Genomic DNA, 21044 nt, shown 5'->3' with positions numbered 1-21044 from the left:
CTCTCCTCAGATTTCAGACCCTGTCGGCTTCAAAGGCCTGGAGACATCCAGCCTCTGACAGAATGGAGACACCGTCCTTACATCAGGGAGGAAAATGGCACAGAGAACCCCCTGCTGTCCAGCCAGTTCACTTTACTCCCATTGAGCTGGGGGAGACAGATAGAGTCCCAGCTGAGTCTCACCTTTAGTTTTTTATCTTGTTAATATTGAAGGTACAGAGAAGACATGAAGAGGATCACTCTGCTGGGAGCTGAATTCTTCTGATTTTAAAAAGATTGATTACAAAATAGCACTTTCCATCCAATGACTGGCACGAATCTGAGTAGATTTGCTGCAATACACCTAATGTTTCATAAACATCTTGATAATCAAAGGCTAAAAAGATTTAGTCGTGTGAAGATCAGAAAAACCAGTGAAAAATAAGGGGAAAGAAGCATTTCACTGTACTTTCTGATTCAAGAAGCCATGAATAGTTAAAAGTATAGACCATTTCAACACTGCTTTCATAGGAATATTAACAAATAATATGTTCTAAGAAAGAATGCAATTTTTTGAGGTTGCTCACTCACATTATACATCTGATGTAAATGTTTATTTTTATGGTTTCAAAAATATTAAATCAGATGACTATATAAGATTATAATATAATACAATATATTCTTATATATGCATTTTATATAATATGTAATACAATATATTATTACATGATAATAATCAATATGGAGAATATTAGTTTGGGGTGAATAAATAACAAATAAGCCTGAAGCCATTTTTGTTTTGGTCAACAATGCAGGTATTTAGAAGGAAAAAAATACTATTTTTATACCTGTGCACTTTTCAAAATTTATTTTTCAACTACCATTTTCAGTGCACATTGTAAATCAAAATTCTAATGTAAGATCATTCCATTTCATAATCACATTATAGAATATTCAGAAAGTATCAGTTATAATCTGAATTAAGAACCTAAACAGCTATACAATTCTAAAATTTACATGTAAATATAATATAGATTGAAAGGGATTGTATTCCCACATCTATCTTTTACTACATCCATTCCAAGATTAGGATTTTTTGGGGATATGTGATTACTTTCCCCTACTGCATCCCTAGGTATCCTGTGCCTGCCCTTCAGGGCATATTTTCATATTTTAAAGTTAATGTTGCTGGGATTTGTTTAATAAAATAACTTTTTCTCAATAGTAAAAATATTTTTATGATCCTTGGGATATCTGTTTATAAGGAAAAAATATATAAAGTTAGCAATTTCTTTTTAGACACATTCAGCTTGTACATTTTACAAATAGTCCTTTAACTTGAAGTTTAATTACTTTAAGATAAAGTATAAAATTTGGAAGGCTTTGAGGCCAGTATCTTGTGGATTATTAAGGGGCTGGGCATCAAAGAATACAAAACTGATTTTTTGTAATTTTAATAGTCTATATTAGAAAATTGTTACATAACTACTGAGCATAAAATGTTCCAATGCATATATAAATTGGTATGATTGGGTGAGCTTGTGTGTTTTCTAGTCCTAAAGTAGAAGTTTAACATAGACTTGGATTACACTGAGATTTAAAATAAATTCTATATGCTTAAATGTTGCCTGTGTTGACTGTGAAATGTATGCATATATAAAGAGAAAACCTATTAAACTGATCTCAATCATAAAGGAAAACTATTTTCCTGTTATGCTTTCTTATTAAATAGGCACTATTTATATCATGATTTACAATTTCAAATATATTTGGGGGTTATGGTCACATTTATTAGGAGAATGAAACATATCTGTGACATAGTAATAAAAGAATATATTTAAAACCTCAAAATTCAGATAATCAAGGAGGTAAATGGCTTCTTATGTTTTGTAACATTTTTACATCATTTATACTTAATGCTGAATTAATTATCAAGTTCAAAAGTAAACATGTAAGTGATTTTCTGATTCTAAGCTGATATATTTTACCTGCTAAAATTCATGCTTCTCAATTACCATTAGAGGCCTCATATTTGGTAATTACGAGTGTCTGGGATACGTGAGTCTCTATATGTGTGTGCTTTGTTTCAGTTTCTTGACTTTTGACCCAAATTCTCTATGTATATCAAATATTTATAAATTAAAGGGGTCATCCTAAATATGTGTGTGTGTGTGTGTGTAATGAGCTGTTTTGAACATGATTTTGCTGTTCTTTCTGCCTTTTAGTCCAACTCCTTTACTCAAGCATATGGAAGTCTGTTAGAAAATTTTTCAATAAGGTAAATCACATTAATCCTTGAAAAAAAGAAAAAGAAAAAGAAAAAACCTCCCATTCTGTGAAAGAGGAGCTTATAGAGTGGGAATGTTTTCATACTGGGATTACTAAGATTTTTCAGATTCATGCATCTGTTCCATTGAAGGTGTCCTTAAATGTGTTGAATGTTTATGTGTAATGTATCTATATGTATGTGCCTAAGATCCTCAGGAGATACATTCTCAGGAATGATTTACTGTCATCTGGAGTTCAAAGGAATAACTATTTTTAAAAAAACAATCATTGGGGGAAGGTAAGAGAAAAATTCAAGATCATTGACAATCTTGTAATGTTCAAAGTATTAATGTCTACTTGACTAAAAGTTAATTTTACATATGATAAATACAGTATTGATAATAATAGATTATTTCTTTTTAAAAATAGATTATTTCTTAAGCTAGGATTCTTACTAATAATAAGGTTTGCCTTATTCAGAGGAAGAAAAAAAAAACAGGTACCCATTTTCCATGTATAAAAACTTGGACACAAAATAATGTTCCTTTTTCAGAAAGTAACAATTGAGTAACCCTGGAATAAACATGCATCATCCATGACAGCGGGTGTAGATACAAAATATGCAGATCCAGTTCAATCAGCTCAAATCCTAGATACAGAATCTTCTATAACAATCATTTTACTTTTATTTCTCAGTATTTGCTGCTTTATATAATTCTTTATATAATTTGATTTTTCTAAAGAGGAAATTAGTTCTTGGGTGCCTTGTCCCAAGGCACTAGGAACTACTGTGTCAAGAGGCATAAATGGGCTCATGCATTGCTGGGGGTAAGGTCTGTGGTATTGTTGATCTGGTTAGGGTATGTTGAATATATTGGGAGTAGCTGGTTTGCTCTTTTAAACCTCCAAAAGTACCTTACACAGAATGACTCTTTTTCTTGAGCATTTGTTCCTTTAACAAAGAAATTTCTCCACTCTGCTCCCCAGCTCTGAGAGTTTGAGAAAAGAATAGGGCATATGTGGAGAATGATAGGGAAGAAAGGGTCATAAATTAAGAGAATGGCAGTCCAAAACATGAATTTTAACATAAACATCCTTCCTCAAGTTATACACTTTAATAGAGCACAGTCTCTGAAATTTGCTGCTATCACATTGAGTCATGCTGTTGCCTTGTGACCTCACACTTCCAATTCCATGACCTTTTGTCTTAGCAGTGAGTAAAATGGCTCACTTCCTCATTTACTTTAGTGGGTCTCAACTGCAGCATTTCAAACACAAACTTTGATTTGACACTCTGGAGAATAAAAACAAGGGCAGGATGTGTTTGGAAAAGCTTAAGACAAATTTACTTATATTATTTCAGGATCATTTAGGATTATATATCTATGTAACTCCATAATATTTTTTAATTGTTACTCTGACCACAGGATGAAAGTCTTTTATTAGCCATTTTATAGGTAAAAACAAAAAATTGACTACACAGCCAATTTCCCTCAGATAACTATGAAGTCTGTTATGAAGTCTGTGTTTGAATATGCCATATAATGAAATAAAATCTAAGAGCAAAAAAAAAGTAATGCATTGTAATTATACATAACAGTGTGGAAGTTTTAACATATTTCTAAATGCATATAACATATGTCTTCTTTCCCTTCCCTCTACCCTCCCCCTAATCCTCTTGTTCTACTTTATTTTGTCTTTCTTCTATTTATTAATTTTCTAATTGATGTATAATAGTTATATATAAAATAAGAATGAATTGTGATACATTCATAAATTTATATATTAATGCACATAGCATAATTTGGCCAACTTCATTTTCTAGTTCTCCCCTTTCCCTCTCCTCTTTCCTACCTTTGGTTTATTGTTTCAACTATACTGACCTCCTTTCTATTGTCAACCATTTACTGACACAATGTGTCAGCTCTCTGGTAGATGCTAGGTGTATCCAAACAGGGAAGTCATGGTCCTTGTATATATGAAATTCACAGTCCACCTCTTTTACAAACATGATCTACATTGATATTTCCCCAATTATGTAAGGAAACTAAAACAAAAGGGAGAAATTGAGGTTTAAGAAGATCATGTTGAATCATGCACCTAAGTACTCAGATTTGCACTCACAGTTTCTAATAATGAAAGTTTCTTTATTTGACAGTGAGCTTCACTGGCTGTAAAAGCCCATGCATTATCTTATTTAGTTTTCATAGCATCCCATTCAGAGGTTCCAAACATTTCATCAGTATACCTCTGATAGGTGTACACTAAGTCCTATATCTTTCAGGGTTTTTACTTACATAGAATAGAATCCATTATAAGATTCAGTAAAGAATTTATTGCAGACACTCAACATTGTTAGTGGGTTTTGTGGTGTCCTATGAAGAGGGCCCACATTCATTTGTCTCTGGATCTGTATATTTCTGGTTTGGGGAAAGAAGAAAAGAATAACATATATTACTTGCTGATTCAGAATATAAACTACTTCCTGAAGGACAGTTCCAAACTTCTCACTCCCAGCAGGTGCTATAATTATCTTCAGTAATGCTCTCCACTGGTTTCTAAGTGATGAGGTAATTGATAAAGCCAGTGCATCCTGTGGACACAAAGCCCATTGCCTTACATCTTTTGCAAGAAAATGAGTTTCTTGATCAGAAGAAATATTAGATCCGCTGGCATAAAGTTAAATAAGATGTTTCCTAAGATATAAATACAGTTATTACTGTTCTTTGAAGTGTGGTGGAAAGAAAGTCAAAACTATATACAGAATATGTGTTTGTTTCAGTGGGAACAAATTCCCCTCTATTAGAAAGTGCTACAGCTGCCATGAGGAGATTTGTTACCCAATTATATAGCAGTACAGAGGACTTGGGGCTAGATATTGCTGCCAGTAAATCAGGCAAAATTTGGTGGAGAAAAGTTAACTTCCATGATGGTAAGCTTGTGTTTTTATATCTACACATAACCTTTATTCCTTCTAACGTAGTCAATTTGTTAATGAACTCATTGAGCAAACTCTGGGGTGGTTGAGGGGAAAAGGCTGATAGATATTCCTAGACTAGTTTACTTTGTGAACTTAATTATTGAATTCATGTTCAGTATTTGCATAAGTACTTACCTCACACAGCACAAAATTTGTCCTAGATTCTGAACTCATCTAAGGGAAAAAATTTCCAAATTTTTACCAATTCTCCATTTTTATACCTTCCAAGTCCCTGTCCATCTTCTCAAACCATTCTTTGGTTCTCTAACATTTATTTAAGAATTGAACTTTATATTATATGCATTTCCAAAAGGAAATACGTTCTTCCCACAAGGAAGCCTTCTCTTCTCTGTTGACTTTCAAGGTCAAGTCCAAGTTGGGTGGTTAGATACTAATAGTTCACTTTCAACAGCAATATCCTGTAAAGCCATTTGCAGTCTAAGTTGTTGGGACTTGACTACCATCATTATCATGCTGAGACACTTCAAACACCATTCAGTGTACTTACCCAAATGGCCAGATGAGGAAGCTGTCTATAATGAAAAATAAAGAGAATTTGCTCCCTACAGAGAAATGCTGCAATTTACAAGTTTCACACAACTAGAAACTGAATTAGCTTACCAATAAGAGAGCTTATTATGGACAAGATTGAAGGATGTACTTCATAAGTAAGAAAAGTTATTCATTAAGGAAGGTATGAAATGCAAGAAACAAGAACAAACAAAACAAATAAGTGAATACCAGGGAAAATATGAAAGATAATAATATTATATGGTTTGAAAAATTAAAAATCATAGTAATAACATTGGGAAGTATGTAAGCCAAAAGTAGAATAGCGATTGGAAGTTAAGTATTCTATGATCCTAATTTTATAGGATGGAAAGTTCATATTAGCTTTTGAATTTTATAAGTAGATGATCAAAGTAGAATGCTAACTACTAAAATTATTTCAATAAAATAACAAAAATGTATTCTAAAAAAGTAAAATAAGTTGAAGCAAACAACATAGGTCAAAATAGAATAAAGAGGTCAAAAACTATGATAGAAATATATCCATTCGTATTTGTTATTTTTATATAAAAGGAATAGATTCACCTGTTAAAAAAATTAAACAAGCAAAGAAGCAGAAAACAAACAAACAAAAACAACAACAAAACACAGAGAAATTCATGCTGGTTAAAATTCAGACAGATGCTAGGTATAAAAAATGTAATTTAAAACCAGCATATAGACAGAATGAGAAAAGATAATAATACACTAGAAAAATAATGACCCAAATAATTTTGAAATAGCTACATTAGAAGCACACACAAAAAAAATTTAGGCAAAAAAGGTACCAGTAATAAAAGTGTTCGAAAGGATAACAAGCTATATCTCCTTAGCTAGATATACTATAAAATTATCATTATTTACAACTAATGCAAATTTTTTTCATTCTAGATTTGATTTACCCAGTAAAACACACACACACACACACACACACACACACACGCACACACACCTACAAGTAAAAATTGAGAAACTCACTATCAAAGGAGACCTCTCATGCTGATAAAAATTTGTAAAAAAAATAGTTCTGTGCTACACAAATAGCATAAATGCAAATAATATTAAATTGCATTGTTTCTTTGTATATTTGGTGTATTATATGTAAAACTTTATCTAAAAATTTAATTGTTACCCATTCTTTTCAAAACGACACAGAACATTCTAATGAATGGTTATGTACTATCTTTAAATAGAAAGCAAAATTTTAAAGTTCAGTATGATAGCCATGTTTCGTCACATTATGATATTTTTGAACTCAATAATACAAACATTTATTAAAATATCAAACACTTGAAATTTTAAAGCATACCTTAGACAGCTAACAATTCAAAGGAGAAAAGTTAATGTAAAAAACAAACTACTTTTAATTGAATGATAAGTACAGACAGGGAATTTTATCACTTTGAGTGCTTGTAGGGTTAACAAATGAGAGCATTAAAATAATGTATTAAACATTCAATGTAAATTTTTTTAAATAATAAGATAACTCCTAGGAATAAAGAGAAAAATTAAGACAAAATTAGAGTGGGGCAAATGTGTTTTCAACAGTCTCAGAATCTGTTTCTTTGAAAAGACTAAGAAAAGAGAAATCTTCAGCAAGTTTGAATAAGGCTCATTTTTTTTTAAAGATCATGAATTCAGTAAAAGCATACAATTTAAAAAGACAATAAAAGAGCACAGAAAACTTTATGCACATGAACTACTCTGAAAATGTAGGTTAAAGTACAATGTATTAGAATTTATCAAAATTTACTCAAGAATTACAAATGTGAATGTTCTTATTGCCATTCAAAAGTTGAGTCATTTGTTTAACATCTTTTCACATGAGACAAAACAGCACTTGATGCTGCAAATATATTTTACAAAACATGCAAGAAATTATCATTTCAATTCTCCATAGACTTTTCCATGAAAATCAGAAGTGGAGATACCTAGTGCTGAGCAGAATAATCGTCCCCCAAAGCTGTTTACATTCTAATCCCCAGAACCTGTAAATATGCTATTTACATAGCAAAAGAGACTTTGCAGATGTATTAAATTAAGAACTTTGAATACTCTGGATTATCCAGGGACATCCAACATAATCACAAATTCTTGAAAATAGAAAGGAGAGGCAAAAGAAAATTGTCAAAGAGCTGTAAAAACAAGATCAAATTCAAAGCCATTGAGTTTATGATAATTTTTTATTTAGCATCAATTGAAAACAAATGCATTTTTCAAGTAATTTATCAAGCATATATATATATACATATATATGTGTGTGTGTATATATATGTATATATACATATATATATGTATATATATTACATTCCCCCCTGTGGTGCTGGGGATCAAACCGAGGGCCTTGTGCATGCAAGGCAAGCACTCTACCAGCTAAGCTATATTCCCAGCCCTGAAGTTAATATATTCTTGATATTCTTAATGCAAATTCTCCACAATTTAGAAAGAGAAATTATATGTTAACCTTATTTATGAAACAAAATACAAAGTGTTTTAAAGAAGATATCAGCAACCTGAAACCTCCAATGTAAAAAAAAGAAAAAAAAAAGGTTTTAAACTAAAATAGTTTAACAGGAATCCAAGGGGAGTGTAGTGTTGGGAGATTAAAGGAGAGAAACATACGATAATTTTAATAGATTAAAAATCTTTCAACAAAAAATCTGTAAATCACACATTCATGTTAAAAAGTCAAAATAAAAAAGAAACAAATAAATCTCTATTAATAGAAATAAATAGTATTTTCTTAAAACCATCAGAAAATAATATTAATGGTAAAATGCTAAAGTTGCGTTTGAAATTATAAATAGGACTCTTAATTTTCAAGTAACTCAAGATGACAATGATAAGAAATTAAAGATATAGGAAAAGAAGATGAATAAAATTATCATTATTTACAAATAATGCAAATTTTTTACATTTATAAAAAGGGGATTTACCAAGGACTTACTCATAATTTTTACTTATATACTATTTATTAAGTTAAGTGGTATGCATGTGGAAGTATACAATAGCATTATTATCTAATCCAAGTATACCATAGCATTATTATCTAATCCTTAAAGATGTTTTCATATATAAATTATATATTTTTATTCCTAATTTTTATTAGTTTGATAGGCCCATGAACGTATTCCTTATGTATTGCATATAGTTTCTGATTTTGACATCATTTGCTTCATTCTTTTTAAAATTGTACTATTTAGATCAGAAAAGTGAATAAATACAAATTTTTATCTGATTCTGCAAATCAGGTGGTTCTTGGTGTTTCCCTAGATTTGAATGCTGTATGCTTTTCTACTGACACGGCCTTGTTCTTAGATCATTAACTCTTCAGGAAGCTGCAACACTATTAATTCATATTATATTTTCCCTTAACTAAATATTCAATCCTAAACTATATAATAAAAATTCATATTTTACACATTCTTTATTTATCTATTCATGAATTTTCAAGTATGAATTAAATGATGTGTGTTAAAATCACGATACTAGGGTTTATGAAGCTCACAAATAAGAAAGACGGAAAATGAGTCAATTAAAATATAGTGTGAAAAATCTAGGTTAGATTTTGTTGAAAAAAAAAAAAAAACTTCTATAGACAAGCCACAGCATTGGCTATATTGTATTAGGCTGTATTCAGTCAAGCAGCTTGAAATCTAAAACTCTGTTTAAATGACAAGAAAAAATGAAATAGGAGACAGGAATAAGAAGTTTTGTGATTATTGTTGTTACCATATTAGAAATCTATATTGAATAACCAAGGGATTTTATGCAAGGAAGTGAGAACATGCATCTGACCCTTCAAAATATTACTTCTGCCATTGAGAAAGAATAGATTAGAAGACCAAATGTTAAATGTTAATTCAAGGATAAATGCACAGGCTTCTAAACCAGAGTCCCCAACATATATCCATTAATCATCGAGCCTCTTAAAACTCTATTAATGTCTTCTTAAATTCCAAGGTTGAGTCCTGTAATCCAATGTATGGCATAGGAATGTAGGTTGTAGAAAACTATACAGTGAAGCTATTGTACAGTGTGGTATCATTAAAGAATGAAAACAGCAAACAACATGCTTTTTATTTTCAATGTTTATAATATTTTTATTCCTTAAAACTTATTTCTGCAACTAAATTTCCTCAGTATTGAATATCTTGAGAACATTAACCCTTCTTCAATATCTGTATTATGGAATATCTATAACTCAAATGCTTTGGAATAGTAATTGGGTAGATTAAACTCCAGCCTTCACAGGTGTTTAATTGACTTCTATCTCACCTTCAAATTGCTCTCAGGCATAGTAACTAGGCATTGATTCTATAAATACTAATGTTACTGTCTTGGAAGACAAGCCTCAAGACAGAAATACATAGTTTTATGTAATCCCAGCCAGTCTTTCATTTCAGTCACTTAAAAGTGAGTATTTGCCCAAGTCTGCCCCTGACAGGCACATGAAGATGGTATACTACTTTAATTCAAATGCTCAATGTGAGATGTGCTGGAATTAAATTCTTAAGATGATTTGCTTCTGATTTCAAATGTTTCAAATCCAAATGAGCTCTCATAAATTGTGAGGTACAAAGACAAGAGTCATGATGAATCAATTATCTAAATGTTTAAATTAGCTTCAGAAGAACTTTTGAAATCAATGACTGGAGCAGGGTACAGATACTTATAAGCCCAATGTGCCCTTTGATAAGTTGAATGGCCTTGTCCGAGACAGAAGCCCATCTGTCTATAGCATGTAACTGCAAGTGACAGCTGTTTCCTGAGCATATGGTACCTAACATCTGTGGATTACTCTGTTCAATCTTCTTCACAGAGTAGATACGTCTTTTTAAAGATCAAGTAGTACCTTTTCACTTTAAACCCTTCAAAAATCTAATGTTGCATTGGGATAAACTCCAAATTCAGCATCAGGCCCAGGGCGCTATATAATCTAGCTAGTACCTCACTCAAAATTCTCCATCAAATCTACTGGCTAGTTTCACACACACACATGCTCACATACGCACATGTGCACACACACAATATGGTATTTCCTTAAGCATTCAAATCTCTCACGTACTTCAGAATCTTTTTTTGTGGGGGAAGGGGTTAAGTACAAGAGATTGAACCCAGGGGCCCTTTACCACTGAGCTACATCTCCAGTCCTTTTTAGTTTTTATTTTGAGACAAGGTCTTGCTAAATTGCTGTGGGCTTCATTAAGTTGTGTAGTTGGCAGGGCCTCCTGAGTGGCTGGGATTATAGGCAGGAGCCACACCTGACCCTACTTCAGAATCTTTCCGCTTGTGTCCAGAGCTTAAAAGTCTTTCCTCTACTCGGTATTTGACAATTTCTACCAACCTTTTGGTCTCAGCCTAATTGTGACTTCCTGATTTCCTTGAAAAAGCAGGTCATTAAACCCTGATCTAATTAGACTCATCTTTCCAAGAATAATCACATCTACTTTCACAGCAAAGATAGACTAATTGTGAAGTATAGGTTGATGGGAAGGAATTAACTGATATATTAGAATGAGATCCATTCAAAAATGAATATATTAAAAAATGTACAAAATTATATGGCAATTGCAAAAAGAAGCGATCACATGTATTCATGTATTTTTGCATGATTATTTGGCTAATGTGTTTCTCCTAACTTTAAGTGTTATGCACAAACAGTCCTTGAGAATAAAGACCAAGTGGTTAGTTTGTTTTGTTTATTCATCAGTCTATACTTGCTTAAGACATGACATATGATGGATTATTTATTATTTATAATAAATATATAATTATAATAAACTAGTTATAACAAACTAGTTATAAAACATTAAAAATGTGTAAATAGGTATCGCATAATTCAGCATTAACTGACAGCAACCCAGTATATTTCAATCCAGTACATGGTTGGCTGATATTTTGGCCATTATATTTAGAAAAAAAGTAATGGTTGTTTCCTAAAATTTTGACCCTTGTATTTTAGAAAAAAAAAATAGTGAGTATTTTCTAAAATTTTGCAGATTCCTATCTTGGTCTAAAGTAAGAGTACTAGCATTGAAGGAAGTTTCAATTTTAAGTAGCAGTTTTAATAAATAATTGATGTTTTTACTTGTAATCTCAGCACCATTTGGTGAAGTGACTTTTCCTATTGAATTGCCTTAGCATCTTTGATATACACAGGGTTAAAAACTTTGTGGACATTTCTTCTCTTCCATGGACTTCTTAGTCTGACTTTAGACCAAATTATAGTCTTAATTAGTGTAGCTTTCTCAGAATTTCAAAATAATGTAGAATACCTGTTGCAAATGTATTCTATTTCAAGAGTATTTTTGTTTATTCAGGACTCCTTGTTAGTTTTCATACCAATTGAGACCCAGTTTGCCAACTTCTACTAAAAAAAAAATACAAAAACTGTTGGCATTTTGATTAGGATTGCATTGTCTATATATTATTTTAAGGATAAGTGGTTTTCAAGTATATTATTATATTCTGATCCCTGAAGTTTATTTATCTCTCCATTTATTAGGTCTTAACCACTTACCCATGTTTTATAGATTTCAGAAGAGAGGTCTTGCACACATTATGTTAAAAATTTAATAAACAACTATTTTATTTTTATGCTATTGTAAATGGTTTTTTATAGTCTTACCATATTTCTTCATGCTTGCATACAAAATTAATTTTTGAATCTTGACCTTGTATTCAATGACTTGTCATATTTACTTCTTAATTCTCATAGATTTTGGGCATTCCTTGAGGTTTTCAATGTATATAATCATATTGTTCATGAGTAAAGACAATTTTATTTTCCCCTTTCAATTTTTATTCCTTTTATTTATTTTCATCTCATTGTACTGGCAGGTTATTGTGTTGCTAACTATAAGTTGTTTATAGATATATTTTATCAGATTGAAAAAAAAATTTCCTTTTGCTAATATGCTAAGAATTTGTTTTATTTATTACGAAAGTTGATTGTGTTGAGATAATATTTTTCTGTTTTTTTCTGTTAATGCTGTAAATAAGATTTATTAATTTTTAAGTATTAAACCAATACTTCAGTCCTGGGGTAAATCTTATTTGCTTGTGATATATTATAGTTTTTATATCTTACTGGGTTCAACTTCCTAATATTATGTAAGGATTTTTGTATCACTCTACATGATGGATTTTGTTCTGTAATTTTCAATATCTTTGCATAAAAGTTTGTATAATATTGATATTATTTCTTCCTTAAATGGGAATTTAGTTCATTAGTGAAACCAGCTGTTCCTGGAGAATAAATTTGTATTTTTAATGTACAGATAGAGTGAGATGAGAATTCTTATTAAGAAGTATTTTGCCAGTTTTAAATTTCACCCTCTAATTTTCCCTTTTACTCTCATATTTCATGTTACCATTTAATATTATACAAAAAATGTGAAATGAGACCATAAAGATATCATCCTGAAAAATTACCTTGAAAGCAATTCATTTTCCCTGGTGAGTGAAACTGGCAGGGAAAAATCAAAACAAAACAAAACAAAACAGAATAGCAGCTACTAAAAGGACACTTAGATCTCTTAGAAGTGATAATAGTATACAAAGTGAGTTGTTTTGGTTCCTTTCTATTAAAGCAAAATTTTCAATGATCGAGAAAGTTTACCTGGGTGGGGAAAATAGAGCAATATACTCTTTCAAATTAAAGGAGAGTTCATTCACTCATTAAGGATTATGTAAATGTCAGTACAGTCTTCCTGCAGTCAGAACTTCTTCCTAGCTAATTGAGAAAGGGTTATATAGAAATTTAAAGACCTATCTTCTATAGTTCAAGCCCTGAATCTTCCTTATTAAAATAGAGTAGATTAATCAGTAGCAACTATTTCTGTCACTTTTTCTTTGTCTCCTTTTCTGTTGCAGAAATTTAATCCTACAAATACTAGCCTAGTTAGTAAGTTTAAAACAGAGGCTAGAGATGTACAGACCCATGTTTGAAAACACCACACCCAGCACTGACATAGAGGAAAACAAAATTATTATCATGCTTCAAAGGGGAATACAGGGGAAAATCTAACCTCATTTATGCAGTTCATCACCTGCAGCAGTGAAATAGTTAGTTCTCCTTATCTTGCTATCCTGTTGTACATTCTTTTTGCCTTTACTCAGCTACTTACTTTGTAAGCACTTTTAGATTCCATGACAAGCAGAATGGCTTGCAATTTTTTTTGAGGTTTATAAGCACTTTATATTCTTCCTAATAAGCGAGTTGTAATAATATTCCTAATATATTTACTAATGAAACTACTTTCCCTTGGTGTTTCAAACATATTAATCCACACAATATGACCTGATTTTTCTGCCTGATCCCACAATTATATTAATAATCCAAAATGGTCAAATGGCAGTTTCAGTTTTCATCATTATCACTTCTAGTTATTAAGTGAAAATAAAGGAATTTTTTTGGCTAGAATAGTTACATTTACTAAAGAATTCGAATAGTAGTTCTAAATTATTGACCGGGATAAAGCAATGATTCTTTGAACTTCAAGGAGTGAGACTCATTCTGCCCTAGACTGGCTATAACAGTATCAACAAGCCATAAAAATGATCTGGATTCAAGCACATCGGACTCTGCTGAGATACAACCAGCAAAATATACATCCCATTTTAACAAAACCTATTTTTGTGTTAGAATCTTGTGTGTGTGCATATGATTAGCTAAATAGTGATCATGCACTAAGCCTTAGCTGCAAGGGAAACTGGAGCCAGTACTTTTATTATCTTCTGCACTGAGAAGTGGTTCAGAATGATTATTGAGTGGAACATTTATGATATAAAACAGACCTGGTGAAAAATATTCTATTAGTAACTAAATCTCTAGTCTACTAGAGTCCAGAGTAGAAAACATCAAACATCCTGAAAGATGATGATGTAATATAAGGAATTTAATAAGATCACAAGTGACTGTAAGAGGCAAGTTTTTAATAAGCCTCTAAGCAGGCAAGACACAATTTACTGCTCATTTCAGGTTGGAAGAGACTCAGTAGAATTCTAATAGATGGCCAGCCACTTACTTTACTGTAGGTTACCATGAAGGAGCCTCAAGGATGTTTGAAAACATCCTTGCTGAAAACATGTGAATTCAGCTGCCAAACAGGGTTCCTGCAGCAATGATAGAATCAGTCATGATGGTATGATTGTGCCACCAGGGCTGATTTCTTTGGAATCATTGAATAAGCCATGGTTGAATGAAAAACAGTAACTGATATTTTTAAAATGTATTATATTACTCCTTTCAGTTGTTAAGACTGTTTTCTTTAGAGTTTGTTTGGTGAGCATTCACAGAGACATACTTAGGTCCAGGAACAATTTTGAAGGTCTGTTCACAAACTTTCTCCGTATTCTCATTAACTCTCCAACCTTCACCTCAAGCACCGATCATTCAATTACAGTTAGCCACTGTGTATTCCATCTCTTCCTCTAGTTATAGAATGTAATAAAATTATCCTACTCAGAGTTCTGACCATTGCACTTGCAGGTTAGAGTGATAGGAATTGTAACACAACATTCTATTGCCAGATAGAGTAGACCTATTAGAGCAACACTCAAAACCCTGAATTATATTTTCTGACATCATCAGAACATAATTTGAGATCTGTCTTTGAGTCCTCTACTCTAATTCCATCTGAAAATAATAATATATTTCTTTTACCTGGTTCTTTTTTATTGGCTTTAAGATTTTCTATAGAATCATTTGTCCAGTCCTCAATCTAAGCCTCAGTGAGCAAGCATGGGTAACAGAAAAGTAACTTATTTTGTTTCCATGTACCATAGACTACTTGCCATGCTAAAATAAGGAAAAAAAACTCAACATATATCAATCTTTATTAGCCAGATATTCAATTCTAAAAATTCAAATATGTACCTGAAGATCATTTGCCTGTAATTCACTGTCTGGTAACAATAATGTATAAATGAAGTTTCCATTTTATTAATAGGCAACTGTCGCTAGCCAGCTATGGGTTGTGTATGTGAGCTATGTGCACTTGAGCTTATGACAGAACTGAACTGATTGAGCTGTGTGACATATGTGTGCCTTTTCCCTCACTCTGCCTTTGATCCCACACAGCACCTAAGATGGGTGGGACTCTCCAAGATGTCAGTCAAACTGCTGACCAAGATATTACCAAGCAAGAGTCCACCTTCTGAAACCCAACCCCTTGTTCTCTTGTAATATTTATTACCCCTTTGCCTTATTTAGATGGAATGTTCTATCGAACAACTTTCCCCAATAAAAACCATTGTTGGGGCATTCTCTCTCACTCTCTTGCCTGCCTCTCTTGCCTCTTTTGGGAGCTTAGGCCAATTCACACAGAGTGAACCTGATTCAGTCGCATGTTGCGACAGACAACACAAAGCAACTTGGGACAAATTAATGACAACAACATAAAAATATTTATTTTAAAAAATAGCCAAGGCAAAAAATAGGAATCAAAGGAACAACAGGAAACAGTATGACCAAAGAGAGAGATTGAATAAAAAAATTTCTATGAAAATTCAACAAGAGGAATACATGGATGTTCTCAGTAGGAAGTGTCCATGAAGAGGGATTCCAGGTAAGAGGGATTCACAGAGGTGAAGAAGTTATCAGAGTGTAGGTCACTCTTTTCTTTGCCATCATGGTATGATAGAGAATCAGTAAAGTGAGCAAATCATACCTACCATATTTCTATAGCTCATTCTTACATAATCAGAATAATTTTCCTGTCTTCTACCTGCCTCCACAAAATTGGTCATATATAAAATTCTCACTTTTGCCTAGTACATTCAAATAATATATTACTTTTTCCTAAATAGTTTACTGATTGTATTCTTCATTAGCACTTTTGCTAAAATCATGATTCAATAAGTCATTTAAGTTCTTCCCTGTCAGGGTAAGACTATATATTTCAGCTGACTTACTAGCTATTAAATATTTTAACATATATAAAATCCATTAGATGTACATTTTGTTAGATTAAAATTTAATTTCACTTACCTGAAGCTAACTTGCATTTTCATTTTAAAAAATTATCATAAATATGCTGAGAACAAAACATAGTAGTTAGTACTCAAATGTCCTGGATCACTATTTTATAGGTTCACTATTTGGTCATATAGTTTTTGTATCTATTTAGAAACGGTTCCACTAAAGTAAAATAAAAGCTATTACACACAAAAAATGGTTTATTTCATTAAGTAAGATTCAAGAAAGACAAGCATTCCAAGGTGATGGCAACTAGTATCATTTTAACATTTCTGTTCTGGCTCAGGAACACTTTAATTTGTGCCACTGTCATCTTAATGCCATTTGAATTGAACAATGCACTTGTGCAAACTCTTATTAGGATTGTGTAAATGTAAAAAAACACTGAAAAAACTACTGTCAAAAGAAAAAAAGTCTTTGTGATCATAAGCAAAGGTAGCCCAGATAATTGCTACATTTGTCATATGAAATGAAATGTCTGATTTCACACCCTTGTCCTTAAGTAACTTCAATTTTTTAATACCTTTCTCCGCTGTGTTGTACAGTATTAATTTGGCTATGTAATACTGTTGGTTATATATGTATACTTTTTGCTTATACTTGGGGCAAGTAATCCAAGGGTTTTCTACTCTGTTCCAGATGTTTGTAATAACTGTGACTGCTATGAATTCTGAGTATAGAAGGATGATTTTTTTAAAAAACAGGAAATAGTTTTCAGTTCTATTGATATAGTATCAAGAAACAAGGCTTGAAAACTTAGTTATGAAGTGAAAGAATTGACAATTAATCCACTCTAGAGCTATAACATTAAGTGTATCACTAGATTACCACAGAAGTGGAACAAATGGAGGGAAGGGGGCTTGAAAAGAATAATTTCAATGATGGATTAGGTCTTGAAGCATATGTATTTACTAAGATATGACACAAAACATCTGAGCCAAACTAAAAGTTACATTATGAAGATAGGGTAATGGGTGATTTCATATAAAACACAACATTAATCTTTGGACTAAAAAGAAACATATTTCTGTTGCATTCATTATTTTTATTTAAATTAAATCCTTATACTTACAAAATAAATCAAATTTATTAAATATATTTGAATATGCCAATCATAGAAGAATAAATGTAATATTGGCTATTAATTTTCATAGGGAGACAGAGATTGTATATATATATTATATATATATAATATATCTATATACATGCTAAAATTATGATTTATATATAATGCCCTGTATATATAAAATAACTATCTGTGTTGGGCACAAGGAAAACAAGGTTTGGCTTTAATACTCAGAATGAAAAGTGAGAATTACAAGGTAAGATTTATAGATATTAATAAATGTGTAAAAGTTGTTTTATTTGGATGGCTAATATCTTGTGTTATATAAATGTCCCCAGCAATTTATAAGAGACATTAGGATAAATGACACACCAGTGGATATGAAATAAATTTCATTACTCACAGTAAACCATAGGAAGATTACCCAAGGTGAAGAGCTCAAGTTCTGGAAGGAGTGATGCAAGAGACAAGCAGAGTGCATGAGGGGCCTTTGAGTGGCTTCATGGCCAAGGTAGAAAAGGGGCCACTGGATGCCCAGGGATTTACACATAGTCTCAGAGGAATGAGTGGTACACAGGGACTCTCTTATGGTTGCCTAACGTGGGGCTTCAGTGAATAAAGTGAGATTCCAAAAGCTGTTAGGGCACCTGAGAGTATAATTAGAAGAATAAATGTGGAAGCCAGGTATGGTGGCACATGCTGTAATCCCAGTGGCTTGAGTGGCGGAGCCAGGAGGATAGAGAGTTCAAAGCCAGCCTCAACAAAAGTGAGGTGCCAAGCAACATAGTAAGACCTTGTCTCTAAGTTAAATACAAAATAGGGTTGAGGATGTGGCTCAGTTTTCAATTGCCCCTGAGTTCAATTCCTGGTATCAAAACAAAACAAAACAAAAAAAAAACAGAATAAATGTGAAAGATACTGATTCTTCCAGAAGTTGTGGTCCAGTGAGGAGGAATAGGGCTTTGAATTAGAGAGTGAGACATTTATGCAGGTCTGCCAACTAAAAGAGAATCCTCTATTAGGCTAAGAGCATTGGCAGTGCCTGAGCACTATCACCAGAGACAGGATTAAGTAAGTGAGAGTTAAATTGAAAATGAGAGATTTAAGGATGGTTTGGACAAGTTCTGCCTAACTTGGGATAATAGCAAGTATGAAGATTTCTAGTAAAGTTTTCTTTTTCTCACTGAAGAGAAATGTCTGAAGCAGATAATGGATGTTTAGTTTGAGAATATAATAATAATCACCTTTAGTCGGACAGTATATTTAAAAGTTCTTAAAGGAAAATGATACATTTCTGAGAAATATTGTTATCTATAGATTTTAAGTTCTTTCCAATGTGTTGGAAGCTCTAGTGTGCACAAGGACTGATATTTCAAAAGCATGAATAATACTTTCATATGTAAAACCTTTTTTTTCCAGAAAAACAGGCTTTTTGTGAGAAAGACTACATAATACAAGACCTGATATTTTCCTCTATCTTATATTCAGTAAATATTTTTTCCTTTATGCTAATTGGAAAATGTTATTTCTATCATCCTAAAAATATTTGTTAGTGATTTATGTAATACTTAATAGATTTAATGAGATGTGTTCCATATTTTTTAACATCTTCTTCATGGAAAAATTCAAATTTACTTCTATCCATTCTAATCTAAACATTCGTTTCAGTCATACTAGAATTCAAGTACACAAATATTTTTGAAACAGATTACCTTTCTAATTTTAGGCCACTCCAATAAACTGTTATAGTCCCAGAAACCTCAGAGGTCTTAGTGCTAAGAGTTGTGTGCTTAAGAGAAAGAAATATCAAAATATGGCTTTTTGTAAAATTTTAAAAAATGGAAAGTATTCACAATTATTAAGAAATTATTAAGTTAATAATGCTTCACAGGCAAAAGATGAATCCTACAACAGTGATATCATTCAGGCAATTTTCATCCTTAAAACTCTGGGCACACAAAGAGTTTACCTTAACCTGATTGAAGAAATGAGCCTTCAAAGACCCTAAAAGACATCTCACCAATGAAGATACATAGATGACAAATATGCCCATGAAAAGTTGTTCCAAATGATATATCATTAGGGAAATGTAAATTAAAACAACAAAATACCACTACACTTATTAAAATGGCCAAAATCCAGAACACTGACAACACCAAACACTCATGAGTATGTGGAACAACAGAAACTCTCATTCAGTCCTTCTGAGAATGCAAAGAGGCAAAGCATGTTTGCAAGAAAATTCAACACTTTCTTACAAATATATGGTCCTGCAATCACACACTTCTTGATATTTACTCAAAGGAGTTGAAAATATATGTACACACAAAAAGCTATACCCAGTTGTTCATTTTGGCTTTTATTCATAGTTACCAAAAAAAAAAAAGAATTGGAAGATAACAATGTGTCCTTCAGTAGGGGTGTAGATAAAACAGTGTGCCCTCCCCCAAGTAATGCCTCAACAGTAAAAACAAATGAACTATGAAGCAAAAAAACAGCATAGAAAAATCTAAAGGTATATTACTAACTAGAAGAAGCCAATATGAAAACGTAACATACTGTATGATCCCAACTCTGTGGCATTCTGTAAAAGAAAAATGATGGAGACAATTTAAAATAAAATAGTAAATATTATGTTAAAAGATCACTGATTTTCAGTGACTAGTGAGGAGGAAGGGATGAAGGCCAAAGCACAAAAGATTTTTAGGTCAATGGAACTAATCTGCATGATATTCTAGAGTGGATACATGCCATTGTACGTTTATCCAGTGTCACAGAATGTGCATCACCAAGGCTCAACCATAAGGGAAACCACTGACTGTGGATAATCATGATGTGTCAATATCAATGTAGGTTCATCAGTTGTAACAAATATGCCAATCTAAAATGATGTTGATAATGGGGGAGGCTATGCATATGGAGGCAGGAGGCAAGTGGGAAATTTCCTTACATTCTGCTCAATTTTGCTGTGAATGTAAAACTGTTATAAAGATGATTCATTTAAAAGAAGGTTTACCACAGATAATTGTACCTAATGAATACTTAATAACTGTAAGCTATTATTCATATCAACATATTTTCATAATTACTAAATACACTCTTCCACTGCATGCAGTAGATTTGATTTCCAAATGTCCATTTAGCTCTGATGTTAGAGAAACACAAAAAATACTAAAACTTCTGTACCATAGGCACTGTGAAACCACAATTTGTAGTGTA

Source organism: Ictidomys tridecemlineatus, chromosome 1 (genome assembly GCF_052094955.1).
Source record: "Ictidomys tridecemlineatus isolate mIctTri1 chromosome 1, mIctTri1.hap1, whole genome shotgun sequence".
Classification (NCBI taxonomy): Eukaryota; Metazoa; Chordata; class Mammalia; order Rodentia; family Sciuridae; genus Ictidomys; species Ictidomys tridecemlineatus.
The sequence above is the reverse complement of the archived record's forward strand: the minus strand, read 5'-3'. Positions refer to the sequence as shown.